This window comes from Sebastes umbrosus, chromosome 14 (genome assembly GCF_015220745.1).
Source record: "Sebastes umbrosus isolate fSebUmb1 chromosome 14, fSebUmb1.pri, whole genome shotgun sequence".
Classification (NCBI taxonomy): Eukaryota; Metazoa; Chordata; class Actinopteri; order Perciformes; family Sebastidae; genus Sebastes; species Sebastes umbrosus.
The window spans coordinates 575,440-598,017 of NC_051282.1; the positions used below are offsets into that span (position 1 = coordinate 575,440).

The 22,578-nt window shown below is 40.9% G+C and overlaps 1 protein-coding gene across 9 annotated transcripts in view; it reads right to left on the reverse strand.

The window, feature by feature from the left end:
• Positions 1-22,578, reverse strand: part of caskin1 (CASK interacting protein 1) — a 197,477-nt gene that overhangs the window by 157,742 nt on the left and 17,157 nt on the right. The window lies entirely within an intron of this gene.

Here is a 22,578-nt window from a genome sequence, read left to right on the forward strand (position 1 = left end):
GTGCAGGGCTATGTCTTCGCATATTAATTCCTGAGCATCAAATTAATCAAATATTTTAGCATTACACATTGGTAGTTGCGCAGGTGGTTTAACTTTAATCAAGTCAAAATGGAAAATGAGATGTTTTCCAAAGTGAGCTATTAAGCCTGATGAAGGAGTGGACCTAATTCATAAAATATGACTTTACATGACCTACATTTTGAAATCTTTTAAAATTTCATAATACAAATTTTTAATTTGGGTAACAGAAGGCTTTTGTTTTTCCAAAATAACACTTTTATTGTAGGTAGGTAGGTAGATAGATGTCTGAAATGCTCCATTTAACGCCTGTCACTTTAACAAAGAAAGTATTTTACTAAGAAGTGAAAGTCAATTGGTTGTTCCCTTGCAACGTCAGCCCCCAGCAGCAGAGCTACGCTTCCACCATGTTGGACTGAAAGCGACTACCAGACACCAGTGCCGGACCACCAGCCTACAAAGTGCCGTACAAAAGTAAAACTTAATTATTTCTATGTCTAATATTCTAATTTGAAATATCCTGTGTTGAACAATTGAAATGTCATAAATATGCATATTATTATAACTATTTACTTACTTACTTATTTATTCATTACACTATTTTGCTTGGCCACTTCCCAGAGGAGCATAAAGTGAGCTATGGACATAAATAGAAGTTAAAAAAATCAAGCACACAGATTTTGTGAACCGGGTTACTAAAACACGGTATTAAACACACTCACACACACACACACACACACACACAGTGAAGACAGTGAACAGCTGATCAGGTAAGGCCGCGGTGGAGAAAGTGAAGTGACACCAGGTGAAGTCGAGTTGACGACAACTACACTTGTTACTGTAAGTAAGTGCAATAAAACTTTGCAAGTTGAAGCATTATTTCAATCTGCTCTATCTCTTATCAACTGCTGCTATGTTCACACAAGCACAGCGCGTTAGCTCAGCGGCTAATAGCAAATTGTTACCAACAAGTGTAAACTACTTTGTTGAGATGCCTCTTAGTGAAAGTTCTGAATGACTTTAGTTCCCTCTAGTAAGCAGTGTTCCAGTGTATGTGTCCTGGGATTTTATTGTGAAGGGTGGAAGGGAAGACAAGGTTGGAGTAATAAAGTTGTTGCTGTCTTGGTGCAGACTCAGGAGCCTCCATGTTTTTCATTTTTTACCTTCATAAAGTATAGGTGCAACGTAACCCTCGGCTAAACAAGCTAAAACTAAAGCTGTCTGTATGTAGTCTAACTGTGTAGCTTAGTTTGTCACGTATCTTAGTTGTAACTTAGCTGCCGGCTGAGACAAAGCAGCCCCTCACAGAAGACAGAGGACAGGATGAAGGACTGATACTGACTGATGTCTGTGTTCTTCATGCTATATAAACTTCACTCACAATCATTTATTTTATCAACATTTTATATTTGTTTCCAGTGAGATATTAATGAGTTTCTATGGGGACGTTGCTGTTGTAAACATTACTGTTGCTGCTCTAGAAACAACATTTAGCCTAGTTATATTTAAAATATTCAATTCTAATCCAGTTCTGAAGTAATAGACAACCAGGCTGACAGAAGTATAGCTAATATGCACACCTCAATATCATCGCAGATGTTCCTCATATCGCGGAGATATTCCTCATATCTACTATATAGAGAGACCAACCAAAATGTAATGATACAGTATGTAACAGGGCTGGATCAACCCACTCATTATATTTTGCACAGAACTGGAGACACCATTACCAACCTTTACTATTCTGCTAGAATCTGACCCTGCTCCAGGCTTTTTGTGTGTCAGCCAGATATTATTTAATATGGATATATTCTATTTTATTTATTATAGTGCAAGAGCTGCCTTAAGGCCCTTATCATTTAGTGGTAACAAATTCATAATTATAGCAATACCACCAAATTACCCCAGCTTTCTACAAAGTAACTGCTACACAGTGAACCTATAAACCGATGGGACCCCTGAGGTTGGTTATGTTGCTGTTTTCTTTTCTCAAAAGCTGCTTTGAGGAGACAAGAGATGATCTATTATGTAACAGCAAAATAAGAGTGCAAACATACCAAGGCATCAAAGAACAACAATTGACCTGAATATTTGAATACAAAAATAACCTTCTAGGTTGGGAAAAAAAAGAAAAACGCATCTCAGAATAGCAAACGTCTGGTGTTAAAATGAACAAAAAAAGTAGGAGAGAGGGTGAGAGAGAGAGAGAGTGAAAGGCCAAGTTTAGGAGGGCTTTGATGTGCAAGATGGAGCATCTGTCTCAGAGTGTAAATGTCAGGTTTCTAACAGAATGCCCAAGGAGAAGCTGTGTGTGTGTGTGTGTGTGTGATGAGTAGTACTGTAACACACACATACAGTGAGGTCCTGGTATGGATCTATTCCAGTTGACTACTAGTACACACACAGGGCTATTTCTGACTGACTGCTGGGAAACAAGGACACGAATGGATAGATGAAGAGCGGGGGAGGGAAGGAAGAAGGGATGAAGGAAGACATGGATGAATGAAAGGAGGGAGGGCAGAAGATGAGAAGAGAAGTGGAGATTAAAGCGGTCACTGATAGATCGGCTCAATATTGATGCTTTGTTGCAGCTGCTACGTGTTGCATTTAAAGGTCAATACGTCATTATCACAAGTGTTTTGAGACTATTTTAATTATAGTGAATTAACATGAGGAACACTGAGAGGACTGGCATTCTGACTCACAGTGATGCTTTAAAGAGCTGCACATACTGTACTGTTGAGACTCTGATATGACGTTTTAACCTAAAAATAAGCAGCCCTAAAAAAGCCCAAATTCAGCTGAAGTCTCAAAGAGTAAAAATTAAGTTAGAAGGGAGTGATAGAGACATTTAAGGAGGGATATGCAGAGAGGTGGGTGAGAAAGAGAATGCAGGGGAGAGTTAAGCAGGAAGGGTTTATACACGAATCTGGGGAAATAAAAAAATAAAAAAAATACCTGTATAATATTCTTTATTATAGTGCAAGTTTGGAGCGTTATTTAACCTCCTTCATGACCAGCTAGTATGACATGGTTGGTACCGATGGATTCATCAGGTTTTATAGTTTTACCAATATATTCACTCTAGCTTAAAAGCTGAGCCTGCTACAACCTACAAGGATCGATTGCATGAATGCGTTAAAGAAATTAGTGGCGCTAAATTTAATTTGCGTTAACGTGTTATCACGTTGGCTTTGACAGCCCTAATATAGTGATTACGTGTTGATTTTGTATTAACAGCAGCAGCAGCAAATAAAAAATGGAAGCAGATGAGAAAACAGGAAGATGTCTTCAAAAAGCTGATCAAATATACCGGGAACAGAGGAAGGCCTGTCTCTAATATAAGACATGATAGAGAAAACAAACAGCTTCTCTGAAACACACCCTGATCTCTCTCTCTCTACCTCACACGCACACACACACATCCATTACAGAGCAAAGGGATAGATTTACAATCACAGGAAGCCAATCCCACAGACACAGAACCACCAACCCTCCCTGGTCTGAACCTGATCCAAGAGACACAAGTCTAGGCTCTCTCTCTCTCTCTCTCTCTCTCTCTCTCTACCTCCATTATCTGTTTCACTCTCAAATGCTTCACGCAAAACAATGCTTGTAGATATGTGTAAAACATGCTGAGTACACACATACAGGTACTCTAAAGGTCTTGCTCAGCGGTCGATGTGGGTCATTTTTCATCATTTTTAACAAGAGCAAACAGAGGTTGTGTTTCTCCTTCAAAGGGGTAGAGGAGAGAACTGTTATGGTACAGTACTGTCAGTTCTGTTTCCCCTCCAATGAGCACACAACTCTGAGCCTATAACGTACCGCTCACCTCATCTAACCTCAAGTTACAATCTCCAAGGTCTCCTTCTCTTTGGCGGCACCTATGGCAATAAGCGGTAATTGCCAACACATTCTCAGTCCCAAATCGTCATATACCAACGCTTGGTCAGTAGCTTCAAATTATGACGCTCTAGGTACCCCTCTAACGTCTTTTTTGGACGTGTCAGGGACGGCGTGTCAAGTTTAGTTTTAGTGTTCACAGGAAACGTACAGTGTCTGCTTGTTACATGCATAGTGTCTTTTCAAAATAAACTTTTGTGTTCACAGGAAGTGTACAGTTTCCACTCATTACATGCATAGTGTCTTTTCAAAATAAACTTCCAATGTGGGTTTACTTAGTTTTTACTTTTACTTGGTTAGGTTTAGGCAACAAAACTATTTGGTTAGGCTTAGGAAAAGATCAAGATTTGGGTCAAAATATGGATGTTTGTTACATAATTTACGTAGGTGCTGTTAGTTAAGCACGCAAGTTGCATAACAAAAGAAAGGTAAAAGAAGTCAATGTTGACTTGGTTTCACACGGGACATGAACAGGATGTCTCCTGGGTAAAAGTTTGTTTGACCCAATAATCCACCCTGACCTCCTCCGTATGCAGACTTTCTCGCTCTTTATACTACATCAGTTGTTCTGACCTGTAATACTGACGCGGATGGGTTTACATTGGATATAGTTGAAAGCCTGATGCATCTCACATAGATGCGGATGCGGTTCGTCGGTATCAGTAACGGTCCTCGCCCAATCCAATGAGACTAATTTACTAATAGAAAGTGAGTGGATTTCATACCATTGACTGTGATTTTACAGTATAAAAGAGTCTGGTATAAAGTAAACATGAAGTCAATTCTCAAAGTGATTAGGCAAGCAAACCCGCCTAAAATAAAACATCATTATGACTTTTAATAAGAGATTTTGATGCCTAAATGTACTTTTAGGATAACTTTTTATACTTTGTGCATTATGTTTCGTGTATTCTTGACCACTTTATGGGCCTCTATAGGCCTCGACACTAACAGATACAGATTTTAAGAGCCTGAAATGCAAAGATGAGAGACTGACTTCCTCATTTGAATGTTGGAGCAGTGGAAGTTCAGGAAGCAGCCTTTTAAACTGATATATCCTGAGTTTAAAGAGCACACCGAGATCTTTGAAACCAGGCACCTGAGGGCTCTCTTTCTTTCGTTCTCCCTCTCTCTGAATTGTCAACCTATCAAATGTCTGTTTGTATATCTCGCCTATTCACAAACACTAACCAATGGGAATCTTCGGGACTGTTAGAGAAAGTGTGTGTGTGTGTGTGTGTGTGTGTGTGTGTGTGTGTGTGTGTGTGTGTGTGTGATTGTCATAACGGAGCTGTCGACAGCTTTTTTTTTTGTGCAGTGAGTGCACGGATTTGATTTTACTAGTTTAGAAACTAATTGCACTGTGTGTGTGTGTGTGTGTGTGTGTGTGTGTGTGTGTGTGTGTGTGTGTGTGTGCGCGTGTGTGCGTGCGTGTGTGTGTGTGTGTGACTGAACATGGAGGGAGAAAGAGAGAGAGAGAGTGTGAGGACTAGAGCAGTGTGTATGTGGTAGAGTTACATGGAGAACAATAGCCTTATTGTACCTGTGTCTGCAGCTACTGTCTGTCCATAGTGCAGCTCTGCACTGAGCCCACTTGCCTGATTCTCTGTAAAACAGATTATATTTAACATTTGTGAAAAGATATTTTCTTCGACAAGAATACAATTAAAAACTTCAATGGCACTCCCTGAATAAAGATGATCTAACTTTTGAAAAAGTGAAAAGCGATTTGAGAGAGAAGCAGAGAGAAAGGTGTACACCAGGGGTCTCCAACACGTCGCTGAGTCGCTCGCTAAAGGTCCAAAGAATATGTTAACAAATTTGATAAAACAAAGTTACTTGGTAAACCTAAATTTCTATCAAATCCAATTCACAGACATCATTATTTGCCAATCAGCTGTCAATTAAACGAGTTACGCTGCTGCCAAGTTGGGTTACATCAGTGGACATCTCCGTAACATTAGGAGATGTTAGCAGGCTAGCGAGCACACACCAGATTTGACAATGACTGCGGAAAATAGCCAGGCCAAGAAAAGGCAAAAAACATCGTATTTTCATGAGGAATGGGAAAGGGAAGGGGAATGGGAGTTTTTTGTCACGAATGTGAATGACAAGTGTGTGTGTCTCATTTGCGGTGTGAGCGTGTCAGTCGGTAGTAGACCAGCTTCTGTGACGCAGCTTCCTCACTTTTTCTCTGTGCTAACGTTAATCCATCAATCTATTATCTCTACTCTGTTACTCTATCTGTATTTAGTTCATATCATTCTAGCATTAGCGGTAACGTCAGCTTCTGCTGTTCATATTAGCCCTGTTATCTGACTAGCGTAGCATACCTGCCTAGCCTTCTCTCACCTCACAGCTAACGATACTCTGCTAACTCGTTAATACTTCATACTCTGATAACTTGTTAACATGGTTTGTGCTGAGTGTTCCGCTGTTACAGACAGAGTGTCTCTGCTAGAGAGACGTGTCCGTCAATTAGAACAGCTTGTTGCGTCTAGCTTTAGCTTAGATATCACGGGCACTCCAGATAGCATTAGCTGCAGGCCTGATAGCATGCCTGCTAGCGATAGCTCTAGCTTAGCCTTATTTGCAGATGCTGCGGAGTTTGTTACTGTCAGGCGGCGTAGGAGGACTCGCCGGAGCACTGAGTGCTGTGTTTTCCGCCCTTGTTCGTAGTCCTTTGGGCCCGCGCACCTCCTCCACTCCCACTGACAAGGACAAGCAAAGCACGCTAGTCATAGGGGACGCCATTACCTGCAATGTTAGACTAGCATCGCCAGCCGATGTGTAGGGTTTATCCGGGGCCAGAGCTTCCGACGTTGGAGCTAATCTGAGGGTGCTGGCATCACATAGGGAGAAGCAGGGGACTCAGGCACACACCATCACTAGCTATAGGAACATTGTTATTCATGTCGGCACCAATAATGCTAGGTTGAGGCAGTCAGAGATAACAAAAGATAGCATAGTTAGGATGCTGGTCTGCGCTAGGAAGATGGGTCGGCATCGAGTAATTGTCTCTGGTCCCTTGCCTGTGCGGGGGAATGATGAGATGTACAGTATTCTTACTGCAATGAACCGCTGGCTGGCATGCTACTGTAGGGAGTAGGGATTCTATCTATCTGGCGTGGAGAGAAGGTTGTGTTGCTCTGGCTCTATCTATCTGGCGTGGAGAGGAGGTCGTGTTGCTCTGGCTCTACCTATATGGCATGGAGAGGAGGTTGTGTTGCTCTGGCTCTATCTATCTGGCGTGGAGAGGAGGTTGTGTTGCTCTGGCTCTACCTATCTGGCGTGGAGAGGAGGTTGTGTTGCTCTGGCTCTATCTATCTGGCGTGGAGAGGAGGTTGTGTTGCTCTGGCTCTACCTATCTGGCGTGGAGAGGAGGTTGTGTTGCTCTGGCTCTATCTATCTGGCGTGGAGAGGAGGTTGTGTTGCTCTGGCTCTATCTATCTGGCGTGGAGAGGAGGTTGTGTTGCTCTGGCTCTACCTATCTGGCGTGGAGAGGAGGTTGTGTTGCTATGGCTCTACCTATCTGGCGTGGAGAGGAGGTTGTGTTGCTCTGGCTCTATCTATCTGGTGTGGAGAGGAGTTTGCGTTGCTATGGCTCTACCTATCTGGCGTGAAGAGGAGGTTGTGTTGCTCTGGCTCTATCTGTTTGGCGACGCCAGGAAGCTGCTTGACATCCTCCTGGATCCACTTTCTCACATATGTTCACATTATATGTATTATTTTTTTGTCATATGGATTGTCTATGTTGTATTTTCATTATGTTGTTACTCTGTACACACGACACCTACTGCACGTCTGTCCATCCTGGAAGGGGGATCCCTCTGTTGCTCTTCCTGAGGTTTCTAAAAAAAATTCCCTGTTAAAGGGCTTTTTTTTGGGTACGTTTTTCCTTAACCGATGAGAGGGTCGTACTGTAAAGGACAGAGGGAGTCGTATCCTGTACAGATTGTAAAGCCCCCCAAGGCAAATTTGTGATTTGTGAATTTGGGCTATACAAATAAAATTGACTTGACTTGACAAGATGTAATGTCGAGCGCCACTTCACCAAAGTCCACGGCAACTTTTCACGGGATTTTCCGGCTGGTAGCGGCCTACGAACAGAGAAGGTAAAGGAGCTGAAAACAATGCTTAAAAGATGACAGTCTCTGTTTACCAATGTTCACACAAAAGAAACTTATTCAGCTGGTTTGGGTGGAGCTGAGCGATGTGAATAAATGTTACTAATAATATAAAATATGAGGAGCTCTCGGCCACTTTCATTTGGTCAAAGTAGCTCTCAGAGGAGAAAAGGTTGGAGACCCCTGGTCTATACTATGCATTTGAATCAGGATGTCAAACTGATTCAGCAGCAAAAACAGGTTAAAAAGATAAAGATAGAAGCTAAAGCCTACAGATCACAGTGTAAAAGTGAACCACCATAGGTAACAAGTATCACTATTACATGTGCCTCAAGCACAACATTTAACCATGACTAGCTCAAAACACACAAAACCAGCCTGAAAATAAGACAATCTGAAACGAGTGCATGAGAGTCGGCACAGTTGTATAGTTGTTGGAACATGGTTGGAGCTGGCCGATGCTACGCTGTGAATGGCCAGTCTGCGGTCGAGGGGCGGGACTTAGCGAAGGGTCAATTGTGACCTTTTTCATCCGCTCTCCGTGTATATTATCATATGTTTGGTCTATTCATCCATCATCTATCTGTTTATCCAGGTCAGAACCCTACTGTAGTTACTCCTGTTACCTCCTCCAGGCTTCCTCCCCTCCCACCTGAAATAAAGATAACACCTGCAAAGGGAGTTGGCATCCTTACGCCGTATCCAACCCACCTCAACTGGCTCCTCTCAGTGTGAAGGAGTGGTGGCTCGACACTGAGGTCCTCTCAGGTCACTGAAGCAATGTCACTCTGAGTGAGCCTCCTCATGGAGGAATACTCATCTCAGCTGCTTTAATCTGCAGTCTCTGTGGTGGTCACTTCCCAACGCTCATGGCCAAAGGTAAGGATTGAAACTAAGACCAAGCTTTGTGGCTCGGCTATCTTTTCACCACCACAGCCGGATACATCCAACATTACTGCAGTCCATTACGGTATCAGCAGGAACAAGCAGCTAAATGTATGGTTTTTAATCATGCAGAGATGCCCTTAAGATTCTATTATTCTTTCTTTATTGATGTTTTCACCTCATTTTAAATGAATTCAGAAACCAAATTAAAGAAATAAAGCTGATGAAACTATATAAAGGTAGAAAATTAAACAGGAAATTAAGTTTTTAAGAAACCCACTCCATCTGGTCATCCCTCTTTCATTTTTTACAAACCTGATTCTACCCATCCTCATTAGCATTATTATTATTATCATTTATTTATAAATTTATTTATTTTTTGTTTTTTTGCCTGTCTACCAACCACAATTTGAACACACATACATTCATACATACATACATACATACATACATACATACATAATTACATTCATACATACTTGTTGGTCTTGTCCCTGTCTGTTTTATTATATATTAGCACATCATATTATATTATTGTATTTAATTATCCTATGTTTTTTATATTTATATATATGTATATATATGTATATATATATATATATACATATATATATATACAGCTCTGGAAAAAATTAAGAGACCACTTCAAAATTATCAGTTTCTCTGATCTTACTATTTATTGGTATGTGTTTGAGTAAAATGATCATTTTTGTTTTATTCTATAAACTACTGACAACATTTCTCCCAAATTTCAAATCAAAATATTGTCATTTAGAGCATTTATTTGCAGAAAATGACAACTGGTCAAAATAACAAAAAAGATGCAGTGTTTTCAGATCTGGAATAATGCAAAGAAAACAAGTTCATATTATTTTTTAAACAACACAGTACTAATGTTTTAACTTAGGAAGAGTTCGGAAATCAATATTTGGTGGAATAACCTTGATTTACAATCACAGCTTTCATGCGTCTTTTTCTTTTTCTGCTGTTTTCACTTTCGTTTTCATTTACTACTAACAAAATTATATAATATAAATTATTTTTTACTTATTATAATATTATTATTACAATTATTATTCTCTCTCTCTGTTGGTTTCATTTATTTGATGTTTTGTCAGCTTCATTATTACTGGTAACATATTTATTCTACTTTTTCACTCTGTTCTTTCCGTATGGTTTATGTTTTGTCATTTTCATTATTACTCCAAATATTAATAGTATTATTGTGAAAATTATTATTATTATTATTATTAGAGGTAGTATTATTGGATTTATTTAAAACATATACAAACCTACATCCACAACACATCCATCAACCAAAATATTTATTGATTTTTGTATTAATCTATTCATTTTCTACCATGAATATTATATCTTCCATTGTTTCTATTCTTTTTTGTATTCACCCCTTCACTCATTCATTAGTATTTTGTTTATTTTTATTGATCTGAAGCATAATTATTATAATTTTTTTTTCTTTTCTCAAGTTGTTTGCATTTTATCATAGCCATAATATCATACTAATAAATAAATAATGTCATACTAATTAATAATACCATTCCCTAAGGACAACTGTAGCAGTTGTGACACATGAGGATGCCGGGGTCCCTGGCGGGGCACTAGGACGGTTCTCTCTGGAGCGGGTGGCATGGACAAGGAAGGCTGGGTCAACTTATTCCTCCTTTTCACATCCAAATCACATGACTGTCTATCCTCGATAAACCTTTTTTTTAAAGGGAACATGCTCACAATAGGCCAGCCCTCTCCTATAAGGGTCTTGGCCAATCATTCAAAAAAATTAAAAATAATATGCACAAATGCAATTTCAAATCAATAATTACAAAATTAAACAATAACCTGGTTGACCCTGCCGGACTGACCCTGCTGACCTGCTCTGGAGGTCCCTGACGGTGCCCCCGTTGTGCCTCGCTGACGGCGGACGGGGTTGCGCCCCCCTTGACTCTATCGTTGTTATAACTGTTATTATTGTTGTAATTGTTATTATTATTAGAATTCATTGCTCACTGATTTATTTAGTTATTTCCTTCCCTATATTTCCCTTATTTAACTACTTTTTTATTTATTTTTATTTTTATTTTTTTTAACCTCTCCTCTCCCCATATATCCACCCTTTAGACTCCAGCCCAAAACTCACTCACTCCCTCCCTCCTTCCCTCCTTCCCTCACTCACTCACTCACTCACTCACTATCTAAATCGCTCATCATTTAGTCAATGAATTGTCATAGAATTTTGAAAAACATTTCCCAGAGCTCATAGTGACATTTTCAAATTGTTGTTTTGTCCAAGTAAAAATCTAAAACCCCGAAATATAACATTAACAATGCAAATCCTCACATTTGAGAAGCTGGATCAAAGTGATTAATCAATTGTCTAAATAGTTGCAGATCAGTATTTTGTTTATAAACTTATGGATTAATCCACTGATTATTTCAGAGCTCTGATTGTACTGACGATCCTGTCCAGTATTAACTCATGAATGGACATGCAGTACAGAAACCTGTCAGTGTATGGTGAGATTTGTCTCCTGACATTTTAATGATCCACAGACTTTGTGCAAGCAAACTCAGCTGAGGGAACTAAAGCACTGAACTGAACTCAAACAAGTTTCCCTTTTGCTACCCACCCAGCACCATCCCCCTTATGTTGGCACTCGGCCCTGCAACCATAGTAGCATGCAGGGGGGGCCCAGGGTTCCCCCACTAGGGTGACTGGGGGTGCAGAGAGAGGAAAGAAATGGAAAAGAGATGATGTAGACAAAGATAAAAGCATTGAGATCAACAGTGATTAGGAACAAAAAAAGCATGTGAAAGGGAATTTCTCCTCTCCGATCCCATGAGAGTTTAGCAAGAGATTTGGATGAATGACAGATGAGAGGAGGGGAGTTAGGAGAGGAGGAAGAAGACAGGAGAGACAGAAGGATGAGAGTCAAACTGGAAAAGGCAAATGAGGCGAGCAGAGGGAAGGTAGGGGAGGCATGCAGAGAGATCAGGAGGGAAGAGAGAAGGGGGGTAGGAAGGATGGTTGATGGACGCAGAGATGAAAGGGATGGAGAGAGGGACGTATGGGGGGCGGGAGATGAGAAGTGATGAGACGGGACGGGAAGGAGGGATGAGAGAAGCTGGTGAAAAATGATTAAAAGAATGAGAAGAAAGAGAAAACAGAGATGGGGGGATGATGATAGTGATGGTAATTGTTATCAGTAGGGATGGGTACCGAAACCCAGTAATAAACAGGCACCGGTACTACATTATTAAAGACCGGAGTATTGATAAGCTCCAACGTTATCGCTTCTTTTATCGGTACTTTTTAAAGTTTTGGTGTAATTTATTATCACACTGCAGCGTGCATCTCCAACGCTCAGCTCAGCAGCGAGGCAGCGGTGGAGACAGTGCAGTGAACCCGGTGAAGTGACAATAACTACGACAACTGCGCTCGTTACTGGAAGTGCAACAAATTTGAGAAACGAGAAAAAAGCTGATCCAATACACCCGTTCAACAACCACAAACATGATGCTCTGTCCACAGTCATCAGTCTCATTCACCACTGCTACGTTCACACAAGCACTGCACGCTAACTCAGCCAATAGCCAACTATCACAAACAAGCTACAACTAAAGCAGTCTGTATGTAGTCCAACTGTTTAGCTTAGTTTGCCACGTATCTTAAAATTCTTTTTGTTTTTTGTTGTCTTGCCGTCTTGGACTCCGTTTTATTAATTTATTATCTTCATAAAGTATAGGAGCAAAGTAACCCTCGGCTACGAAAGCTAAAAAAAAAGCTGTCTGTTGTCTGATACTGGCTGATGTCTGTGTCCTTTATTTTTTCTTAACTCCACTCTGGATATATCATTTCATTTATTGACATTCTAGATTATTTTCCAGTGAGATATTGAGTTTCTATAGTGATTTGCTGTTGTAAACATTACTGTTGCTGTTCTAGAAATATTTAGTTATATTTAAAATATAATTATTATCCTGTTCTGAATTCACTCTTTTTTTAAATAATATATTAAAAACCAATTATTTAGTAACGAAAAGGAACCAATAAGAGTATTGATAAAGAACCGAATCAATAAGGACTATGGAAAAGAGTGTAGTATCAATACACTGATTACGATAACCATCCCTATTTATCAGAGAAAGATTGAAAATAGAGAGAAAGAGGAAAAAAAGATACTGGTGTATAATAGCAAGTGGGCCAGTAGGTCTGCTGTGCTAATACGTATTGTCAGATTATAGTGTAATCCCATGATCACACACACACACACACACACACACACACCACACACACTTACACACTCACACAGTGCTGGGTTTAAGTGTTCGACTGGACCCCGCGGTGCTGAGTTGAAATAACCGTCGGTGATCCAGAAATTTCCTGGCGCCGTGCGCTTGTTGCTATGGCGACGGCTCCAGGAAGAGGAAGAGAGAGAGAAATGGAAAAAGAGAGGAGAGAGTGAGAGCATGAACGTGAGGAAAGATAAGATAGGAGGAGAGGGGGAGGGATGGAAAAAAGTGAAAGAAAACTGAAACCAGAACCAGTCAGGGCCACAACGGGTTTGGCACCAGTCACACACCCACATACACATATATATGCATACACACACACTCGCCACACACACTATCATGCGGAGCCAAACCACATGTTCTGCATGTGTTGAACAGCTGCGTACAACCAGCCCATTAGCCAGAACACACAAACAAAGGTGCTCATTGGCTCAGGGACGCTGCTACTTGTGCTCCATTGGCTGATGCGCTGCAAAACAAGCATGTGATTGGTCCGTGGTAACACACGCCTACTGTGACAGAGGGATCAAAGGAGGCGAGTTAACGGAACATGGATGTTGGTATGATACTATACAAACACACACATGCTGCACAGACCTCCTGTTTGATCGTGAATGGAGACTCGTGCTTTTACATTCATGCTTAATGTCAACTTTAAGATTTAATGTTACTCACAAAATCCTAAAGTAGTAATCATTATAAGGTTGTTGGTCTCATTTGTTTGCATGAAATTAAGTGTTCTATACAAGTTTCTCATGTTGTAAGAAAAACCAGAAAAAGTGAGTGAATGTCCTCTTTGTGCAGGCGCTGTTGTGAATTCAGCCTGACTAGACTTTGATCTTAGAGTTATAGCTAAACCTGCCCCTCATTTCTCTGGACTTCACTCAGGTGACATCAACTGTGATCTTACAGTAACAAGACTAAGAGTTTACAGCCAAGCTAGCGGCTCTGTGAGGCTTTAACTAGTTGAACTAGACAAAGGGGGGTGCTTTGAGCTAAATGCTTATGTCGGCATGCTAACATGCTCGAAATGAGAATGTTCACGTCGATTATTAGCAGATATTATTTCAACCATGTTCACTTTCTTAGTTTAGCGTGTTAGCATGTGAACATTTGCTAATAAAAGTCAAAATACTTTTTTTTTTATTCCATTTGAACTGCACCATATATATCACACATATGATGTTTGTCAATTTAAAACTTAATTTTGCAATTCAAGAAAGTGTCAGTTTGTTGTAAAACTGTTGAAGTACCAGACTGAAAATACGTAATTAGAAAGACGACACACCAAAAATTCACGTAAGTGGCATCTCTCTGGCTGAAGCTACGATGCCTTTGTGTTTCGTACTGGGACGAGCAACAGGTCTTGCTCGTTCTTTCACTTCCTGGCTGATAAAAACACCAGGAGTCGCTGGATAAAACACATCAGGTAAGATTACGTTTCATTTTTGCGTGGAACTTAGCTAGCGCTAAGGTTGGTGACGTATATAGTGTGAGACGAGAGATGAGGTTTCACACTATCTTACACACTTTATCCATCCTCTGTCATTTACTGGGAATCCATCCAGTAGTTGTTGAGATATTTCAGTCTGGACCAAAGTGGTGGACCAACCAACCATCACATGCCATCCCTGGAGCCACACCGCTAGCATGGCTAACAACCCACACACAACCACATAGATACAGTAGTTCATACATTAGCTTAACTTATGTTGCAGACGTAACCTAGCCTACGTAACAAACGTACTTATTTTAACCCAATCCACAACCGTTTCCTAAACTTAACCAATAGGGTTGTGGTGGGGGAATCAATACAGCATAGCGGATCGTACTAAGATCGTATCGTGACTTAAGTGTCGTGATAAAATCGTATTGTAACCAAGTTACCAAGTTTTGTTACCTAAACCTAACCAAGATGTTTCCTGTGCACACAGAAGTGCAAAACTGACGATAGAGGGGTACGTAGAGCGTCTTAGTTTGAAGCGTAGGGCCGCTGACCAAGCTGTCGTAGTTGACGAGCTGGGAGTGAGAACATGTTGGTAAAAACACGTGCACACATACTGTACACACAGCTATTTGTAGCCTAAGAAGCAACACACACTCATAATCCACAAACATTGCTCTGTTCAGGGACAGAAAAGGAAGGACAGATGTTGAACCATCCTGTTGGCTCATCTGGATAACAGGTGTACTATGTTAGAATCTGGCCTGGGATGCATGTGTCCTTTTTCATCCCCCACTTTCCCCCCTCCCCCATTCTATCTTTCCACTGTAAACCTTTAAATACAATATAAAAAGACAAAGTCAAAAAAGAGAAGGGGGCAGCTGTTATTTTGGTGGAATCAACCAGAATCTCCTCTTTCCTGTTGTCAGCTCAGGCCGTCCAGATCCTGGCCCAGTTCGACATGACTAATCACTCTCACCAGCTCCCTGACAGCAACACACAGCCAGCCAGACTGATTCATTGGGCGGGCACAGGCGAACAGGGGGTGGGGGTGGACAGCAGAAAGAAGGAAACAGAGATGTAGAGAGAAAAAAGATGGAGGTAGGCGGTGCAAACAACAGACCCTTCAGGGTTTTATGATGTGTGCAACCACACTAACAATGTAACCAGTCCCTACAACATATGTGACAACATGAATCTTTTTCAAGTAGCATTCGTCATTTTCGTCTGTCTTTTTTTTTAGGGGGTGGGGGACTTCCGTGTCCGTCACTTGATGCCATTGGGCCCAAAAATACTTTTTCCCATAGACTTACATTGGGAAAGAGACGTCTGGAACTCAGCGGATAGTTTATTTTGAGGTGACTCAACTCTCTAGTATGAACACTCTAATAGTCCTTATTTAAATCATTAAGGTTTTAAAGTTGTAAATTGCACTAATAGCTGAATCCAGAGTTATTTCTTTTCCTCAATTCATGTGAGTGAGACCCACTGAGGCTGGAGCGCAAGCCTTGACGACGGCGTGACGTTGGGACCCCGTGACTGAGTCATGTGACCAAGCGGACGCTACTGCGCCAATCATCTCTGACGCTACTCCGCCAAGATCCGGGTACTTTTCCAGACGGAAGTCGAGTCATTTAGGCTTCATGCTCCAATGAGCAACTCTCATAGGAATGAACGAGGCCCGCTTCCAACGCTGGATCCAGTTCTCTCTCAGGAGATGTAGTTTCATAGCATTTATTCACCGACAAATAAACTGTACACACACTGCTACACCTACGTTCACAGCTAGAACGCCACCAACAACCTCACACAGTCTGTTGGAAACTCACTAAAGTTACGCAGACTACGTGTGCGGCGGTGGCGAGAACGAAACCTCAATGCTAGAGCTGTAGCACAAATTCACACACTGTTTGTCGGTCACTCGCTATCGTTACTCCGGGCAGACACACAGCTGACAACCTGCTAAACTAAACTAAATGTGCGGTGGAGACTTTTACTGGGAAAGTGGCTGCATGTCCGCGACACTACACGCAGCATCGTAGCTGCTAAGTTAACGCTCCCGGACGGTGAACTGGGGACTCAGTTGTCTGTTGTGCTCATACACTGCAGCTGGTACACCGCTGCATGCGAGGCACTAATCTTGTCGGTTAACGGATAATAATCGGTTAACGAGGGTCGGTTATCGGTTAAGAACATTTTTCAAGATTAGCATCCCTATTTATGATACTTACACATTTTGTTCCGTAAGATAATCTTCACAAATGAAAACACCACTTTTATGATTTTTGAAGTGTGAATGCAATCAGCAGAAGTAAAAAGCTAACGTTAGGCTATAAACAAACTCCACCACGGTCACATGAAAATGAGTATCCACAACGAGGCTGTAAAGGAGGACGAGTCGGCGTGATGACGTTTAGTAGTCTCATTTAGCCACGTATTAGCAACCGCCTTTTATAAGACACATAAAAGCTTCAAAATTCACGAGTGAGATATTTATTGATGTATTTTATGTCGTAGAACAAAACGTTGAAATCTCTTCAGCTTGTGTTAACCACAGACCTGATTTCAGCCATCTAACTAAAAACCCACTGACTTCCAGACGAGGGGACAGGAAGTGATAAAATGCTAACTCATGTCTTGGTTTTAGGACTCGTTCCTGTAGGATTCTATAATGTTTACATGTTCACCATCTTAGCTTGCTAGCATGCTAACATTTTTACAGATTGGTAGGACTGGGGGCCGTGTGTGCTGAGTAAGACTCAGGCAGGACCTGGGCCAGACATTTCTCGGCTGAGATGTAAGGATAGCACTGTATCATGTATCTTTTGGTTTAATTAAAGACATTCATTTTTAAGGACTCTCTCTTACAGTATTGTTGTTTGTAAAAAAAAAAAAAAATGAGTGTGTTTTATGCATGTCTGTAAAAAAAAGAGGCCTTTGGTTGAGCGAGAACAAACGAATATCCGAATACCAGAAGATCGAATACCCAATGAACGAATATCCGAATGTTTGAATATTGGGGTCCAGCCCTGCTAATCAGCACTAAACACAAAGTACAGCAGAGTGCTGTCAAGATGATGAGCTGCAGGCGCTGTGGAAACTTCAATTATATCAAATTAAACAATACAATTGGTGATGAGCTGTGTGTGTGTGTGTGTGTGTGTGTGTGTGTGTGTGTGTGTGTGTGTGCATTAACATGAGGACTGTGGTGGCTTAGAAGACAAACAGGGATGTTTCAGTTTAAAGAGACGGAACTGTGACACACTAGAAACACCAAGGCCAAGATTCTCTGTGAATACAACTTTCCATTCTCTCTCCATCGTTTCCCTCTTTCTATTCTGCCTTTCTTTTTTTCATTAGGGAGGACAGAGGCTTCAATCTCACTCAATATGCTCAAGTTTTCCCAGCTGCTCTGAGGATGGGGTTCAGATGTTCTGAAAGTTCTCCAGTCATAAATTCACTGATCATCTCTAACCATCACATATTTTAGAGTTCAAGCTTCCTGGAAAATAAATTTGACCCAGATATCTGCCTCCAAATCAACAGGGGAGGCGTCAAAGAGACTACCCAAGGAAATTCTGATATATTTATGAGTTAGGTGAAGGGGAGGCCTTCATCGCCAGCTTCATATCCTGCTTTAAACATCAGTTATATACTACCAACGGACGCTCATGGGCCTTCTAAGATCTGACAACACGACCTCAACCAGTATACAGATGTAATGTATGGTGTTAGGAACAGTCTGATCCTGCAGTTCAAATAATTCACAATATATTGAAAACATGGGTGATTCTCACAAGTAAAGTCACCTTCGCACCATTTCATATTTTCAGAAAAAGTGGAAAAGTGTCAGTAACATACTAGGGGTGTGACAAAATATCGCGATATAAAAACATGACGATATGCACCGTCGAGACGAGAAACTGAATGGCGATATCAGGGCATAATAGGTACTACGTACATACGGGCTCCAGGGCTGAAGCTCTGTAAGGCCTATAGAAGCAGGCTGAGTACGCGTCACATCTTTGTGATGCAACCCATGCGCAGTAAAACCAATCGCAACGCACGGCCGCAGCTTCAGTTACACTGCGCATGTATCATTCCCCATACCCCAAGAGCCATGTCTGCCCGTAACCCAGCCGCCTTTCCATGTCTGTGTCGGAGCTCCACACACATCAACACACACAGCGCAATCAGTGAACAGCTGATCCAAGAGGCCACGGTGGAGACGAGTTGACGCTACGCTCGTTGCTGTTAGTAAGTGCAATAAAACTTTGCAAGTGTAAAGCCAAGATACGTTATTACACCTGTTCAACAAGCATAAACACGATGAAACAGTTAAACATGGAGGAAAGCAACGTTTCAATCTGCTCTGTCTGCTGTCTGTCATCCTCTGCTGCTGTTAGCTTGGCGGTTAACAGCTAACAGTAAACGGGTGTTAAATATTTAGAGTTGTGAATGACTTTAGTTCCTCTAGTAAGCACTGTTTCAGTGTTTGTGTCCAGGGAGTTTATAGTGAAGGGAGGAACAGAAGACGTGAAGCGTCAAGAGAAAGTTATTGTTTCAATGTAATTGCATTGCTACGCTTGGTTCCATGTTTACTTCCTTTCAGTTGATGTCATTGGTTGCTTCTGAAATGGCATACTATGCACTACGTACCCAGCGTGTACTTTCGTTATACTTAAATTGAAGCTTTATTGACGTTACAAAGAACGTTGTCATTCCTACCGCATTGCATTGTTGGATACTTATGCCTCCGTAGTGTCCATAGTTTGCATGTTGTAAATTTGCGTTAACGCGTTATTATCGCTTTGACGTTCGGAATTTTAACAAATGTGAAATGGTCTATCTTGATTCTATGTCTAGAAACAAGTGCAAAAAAATTTAGCTATTTCGAAAGCAGCACTACTAATAAGTCCTTTTTCTCTCAGAGAGGTATCCAGGGTGTCACTGTGAGCCTAATTTGGTTTCAATTCATGCTACATTTGGATGGAAACTTGACTTTAAAAAATGTCAGAAAAAAAAATATAATAATAAAATAATTTTCTGTGACATCTTCATCACTTGTTTTGTCCAACAAACAGTCCAAATATATTCAGGTTGTTATCACATATGATGAAGGAAAGAAGCAAATTCTCACATTTAGGGGCAGGAAATGGAAGGTCAAAACCGAGTACATGGCTGGACTGTGTACGGTCAGTCTGTGACTTTGTGGCTAAATTGTTCTATAAATATTCAGTGGTCATGTCTATAATGTTAAATCCAGCAGTACATGTCCACCAGGTCCGGCGAGGACACTAGGGGACACGCTGCTCCATTCAACTGGCCGTTCAAGCAGTGACGTACCCTATCATGGAATGCACCTGATTGGTCCCTGGTTTTCTGCTCGCCATTTCAAACAGGAAACAACGTGGCGGCCTGCTTGTAAACTTTCTGTTATTCCTACTAAAAACAATCCACCAAAATCTACTTCTGAAAGGATATAAGTGAGAAATAGGCTATGCCACTGCTGAATCTTCTGTCATTTTAGAACTATATGGCCTAGTTTGACAGCTGGTTCAGGTTTCCTGAGCCGGACGCATCACGCTGGACGGGCTCATTTGCATAAAGGACTGTTCCCCGCTTGTTCATTTTGAAAGAGCAACGGCCAATGAGGAAACTCCACCAGACAGTCAGGCCACCTGACAAAGGAATTGGTAACGCTGTGCCAATTCATTTTTTGATTTTATTTTTTAGTAGGAAATCATTCCTACAGCTGTGGGCCTGACTCAGTTTGTCCAGAAAGTTTCCGGTTAAAGTTAGACAAAAAACATTCTTCATATACAAGGACGGATTCTGGATAATTAACACTGCATTGTAGAGAATGATAGATACATAGATATGTTCAACATAGAATCTATCAGTAGCAGCAAAAGCTGTAGCTATTACAAACACACCTGCTGCAATGATGCTGCACCCCAAAAGATGATCCTGCAGTACTAATGCAGGATGGGGGAGTTCTTCAATAACTATCAGTGTGTGAAGACGTAGGCGCTCAATTTCTTCGTTTAAAAAGGGACTGAAGAAGGTTAATACAGTATGAGAGAGAGTGATTTCACAGTGCTGACTTTCATGAGATGCAAAGCATCCAACCAAAGCAGGCAGAGAGAGACAGTGAGTTACAGAAAAGTACAAAACTGTGAATAAAAGAATCGTATTATCTGGGGCAAAATAGTGTTTAATGGCCTTCAATAAGTAAGTATTGTCAAAGCTGGATTTGGATGACTTAGCACAAACATACACACACACACACAATCATACAAATACAGCACAAACTGTAAGTGCATTTATCTGAGGTGAGGTGCATTATATGGAATCTTTGCAGATCTCCAGCTGTGTGGGCAGAGATCCAACACCAAGCATCTGTTCAACCACTGGATCACACATGTACATGTATGTATGGACACACACACACGCACGCTAGGCCAAACTCAACATCTGTCGAGCTGGCCAGTCCCTTCTGGTCACTGCTTCCTGTATGAGGATGCACACACACACATACACACACATGCTGTGAAAGACGCGGTGGTGCAGATATTTTGTTACAGCAGATGGTGATGTTACAGCATGCAGTAGCATTTATGGACAGCCACCTCTTTATAGAGGTCGTGCCAGAGCAGACGTGTAAGGAATGGATTGAACAGTGTGTTTATCTGGTCTAATGTAAGATACAATCATTAGCATGTCCATAAACCCAGATTACTACCTGCAGTAACATAAGAATGATTTCCAAGGCTAGGGTCACATCATTTACTACCTATATTAGTCTGTGCAGTAAGCAAGTCCTGGATGCTATCAGCTGCTAACATTAGCAGCTCTGTCCTGCTCTTTATTAGACTTGGGGAAGTTTACACAACACCAGAAACGTTGCCCAAGATAGCACGGATGTCACAATACCAGAAAGTTGGTAGTCAATACCAGAAAGTAAAACAATAAATCCCATGTACTTTAACTTACACTCCTTTATCAGCATGTGCATACTGCTTTTTGTTAGGAAGTTAATCAGGTCATAATTCTCTCTCTATTATCGAGTTTATATTGCTGTGAAAACATCTTCTTCAAACAAATGGATTTATTCAAGTTTCTCACCAAAAACTACTATTACACTATTTTGCAAGATTACATTTGAACACATCATGATAACGTTTGCACAATACTCAATACTGAATACATAGGGTGTGTCCCAAACATTTCCTATTGTCCCCGGGACGAGGGGACATAGTAAGTCTCAAGCCGTGACGGTACCTATACGGTACCTGCAGTACTGTAGAAAAATGAGTACCAAGTCACATTTTCCGAATTTTGGCATCAACTTGGTACTGAAGTATCGGCTCTTGTTACATCCCTACAAGATGGCGTTAGCTACGTCGTCATCCTGAACGTTTTCTCTGGTAATGGTAAAGACATGTTTGGAGATAAATACTCTGCATTGAATGAATAATAATTTGTGTCTGAAATGGTTTTTCCACAAAAAGTTCAATTAAGTCATTAAACATTCTTAAAATTACAAATCTACTCTGTTTCCCTCCAGAATCTATGAATATGCAAATATGTTTTGTTTCAAAAGTTGAACTACTGGACACACGATGGACAACAATGACTGAGAAGTCCATTCTCAGTGTATGTTTGAAGTTTCCCCATCACACTTGTGTAAGTTGCATACTGGGCCAGAATTGGCTTGGCATTAAAAAGTCAGCCAAAGGCACCATTTTCAACTTAAAGGCCGTGTAAAGGAAATTCAGAGATTAGTTTCTAAGCACATTATAAATGTTGTAAAATAATGAGTGAAACCATGTGAACACTGGATTGTGGAGTTAGACCGTTAAACTGTTTTTCGCCAGTTTTGTGTTC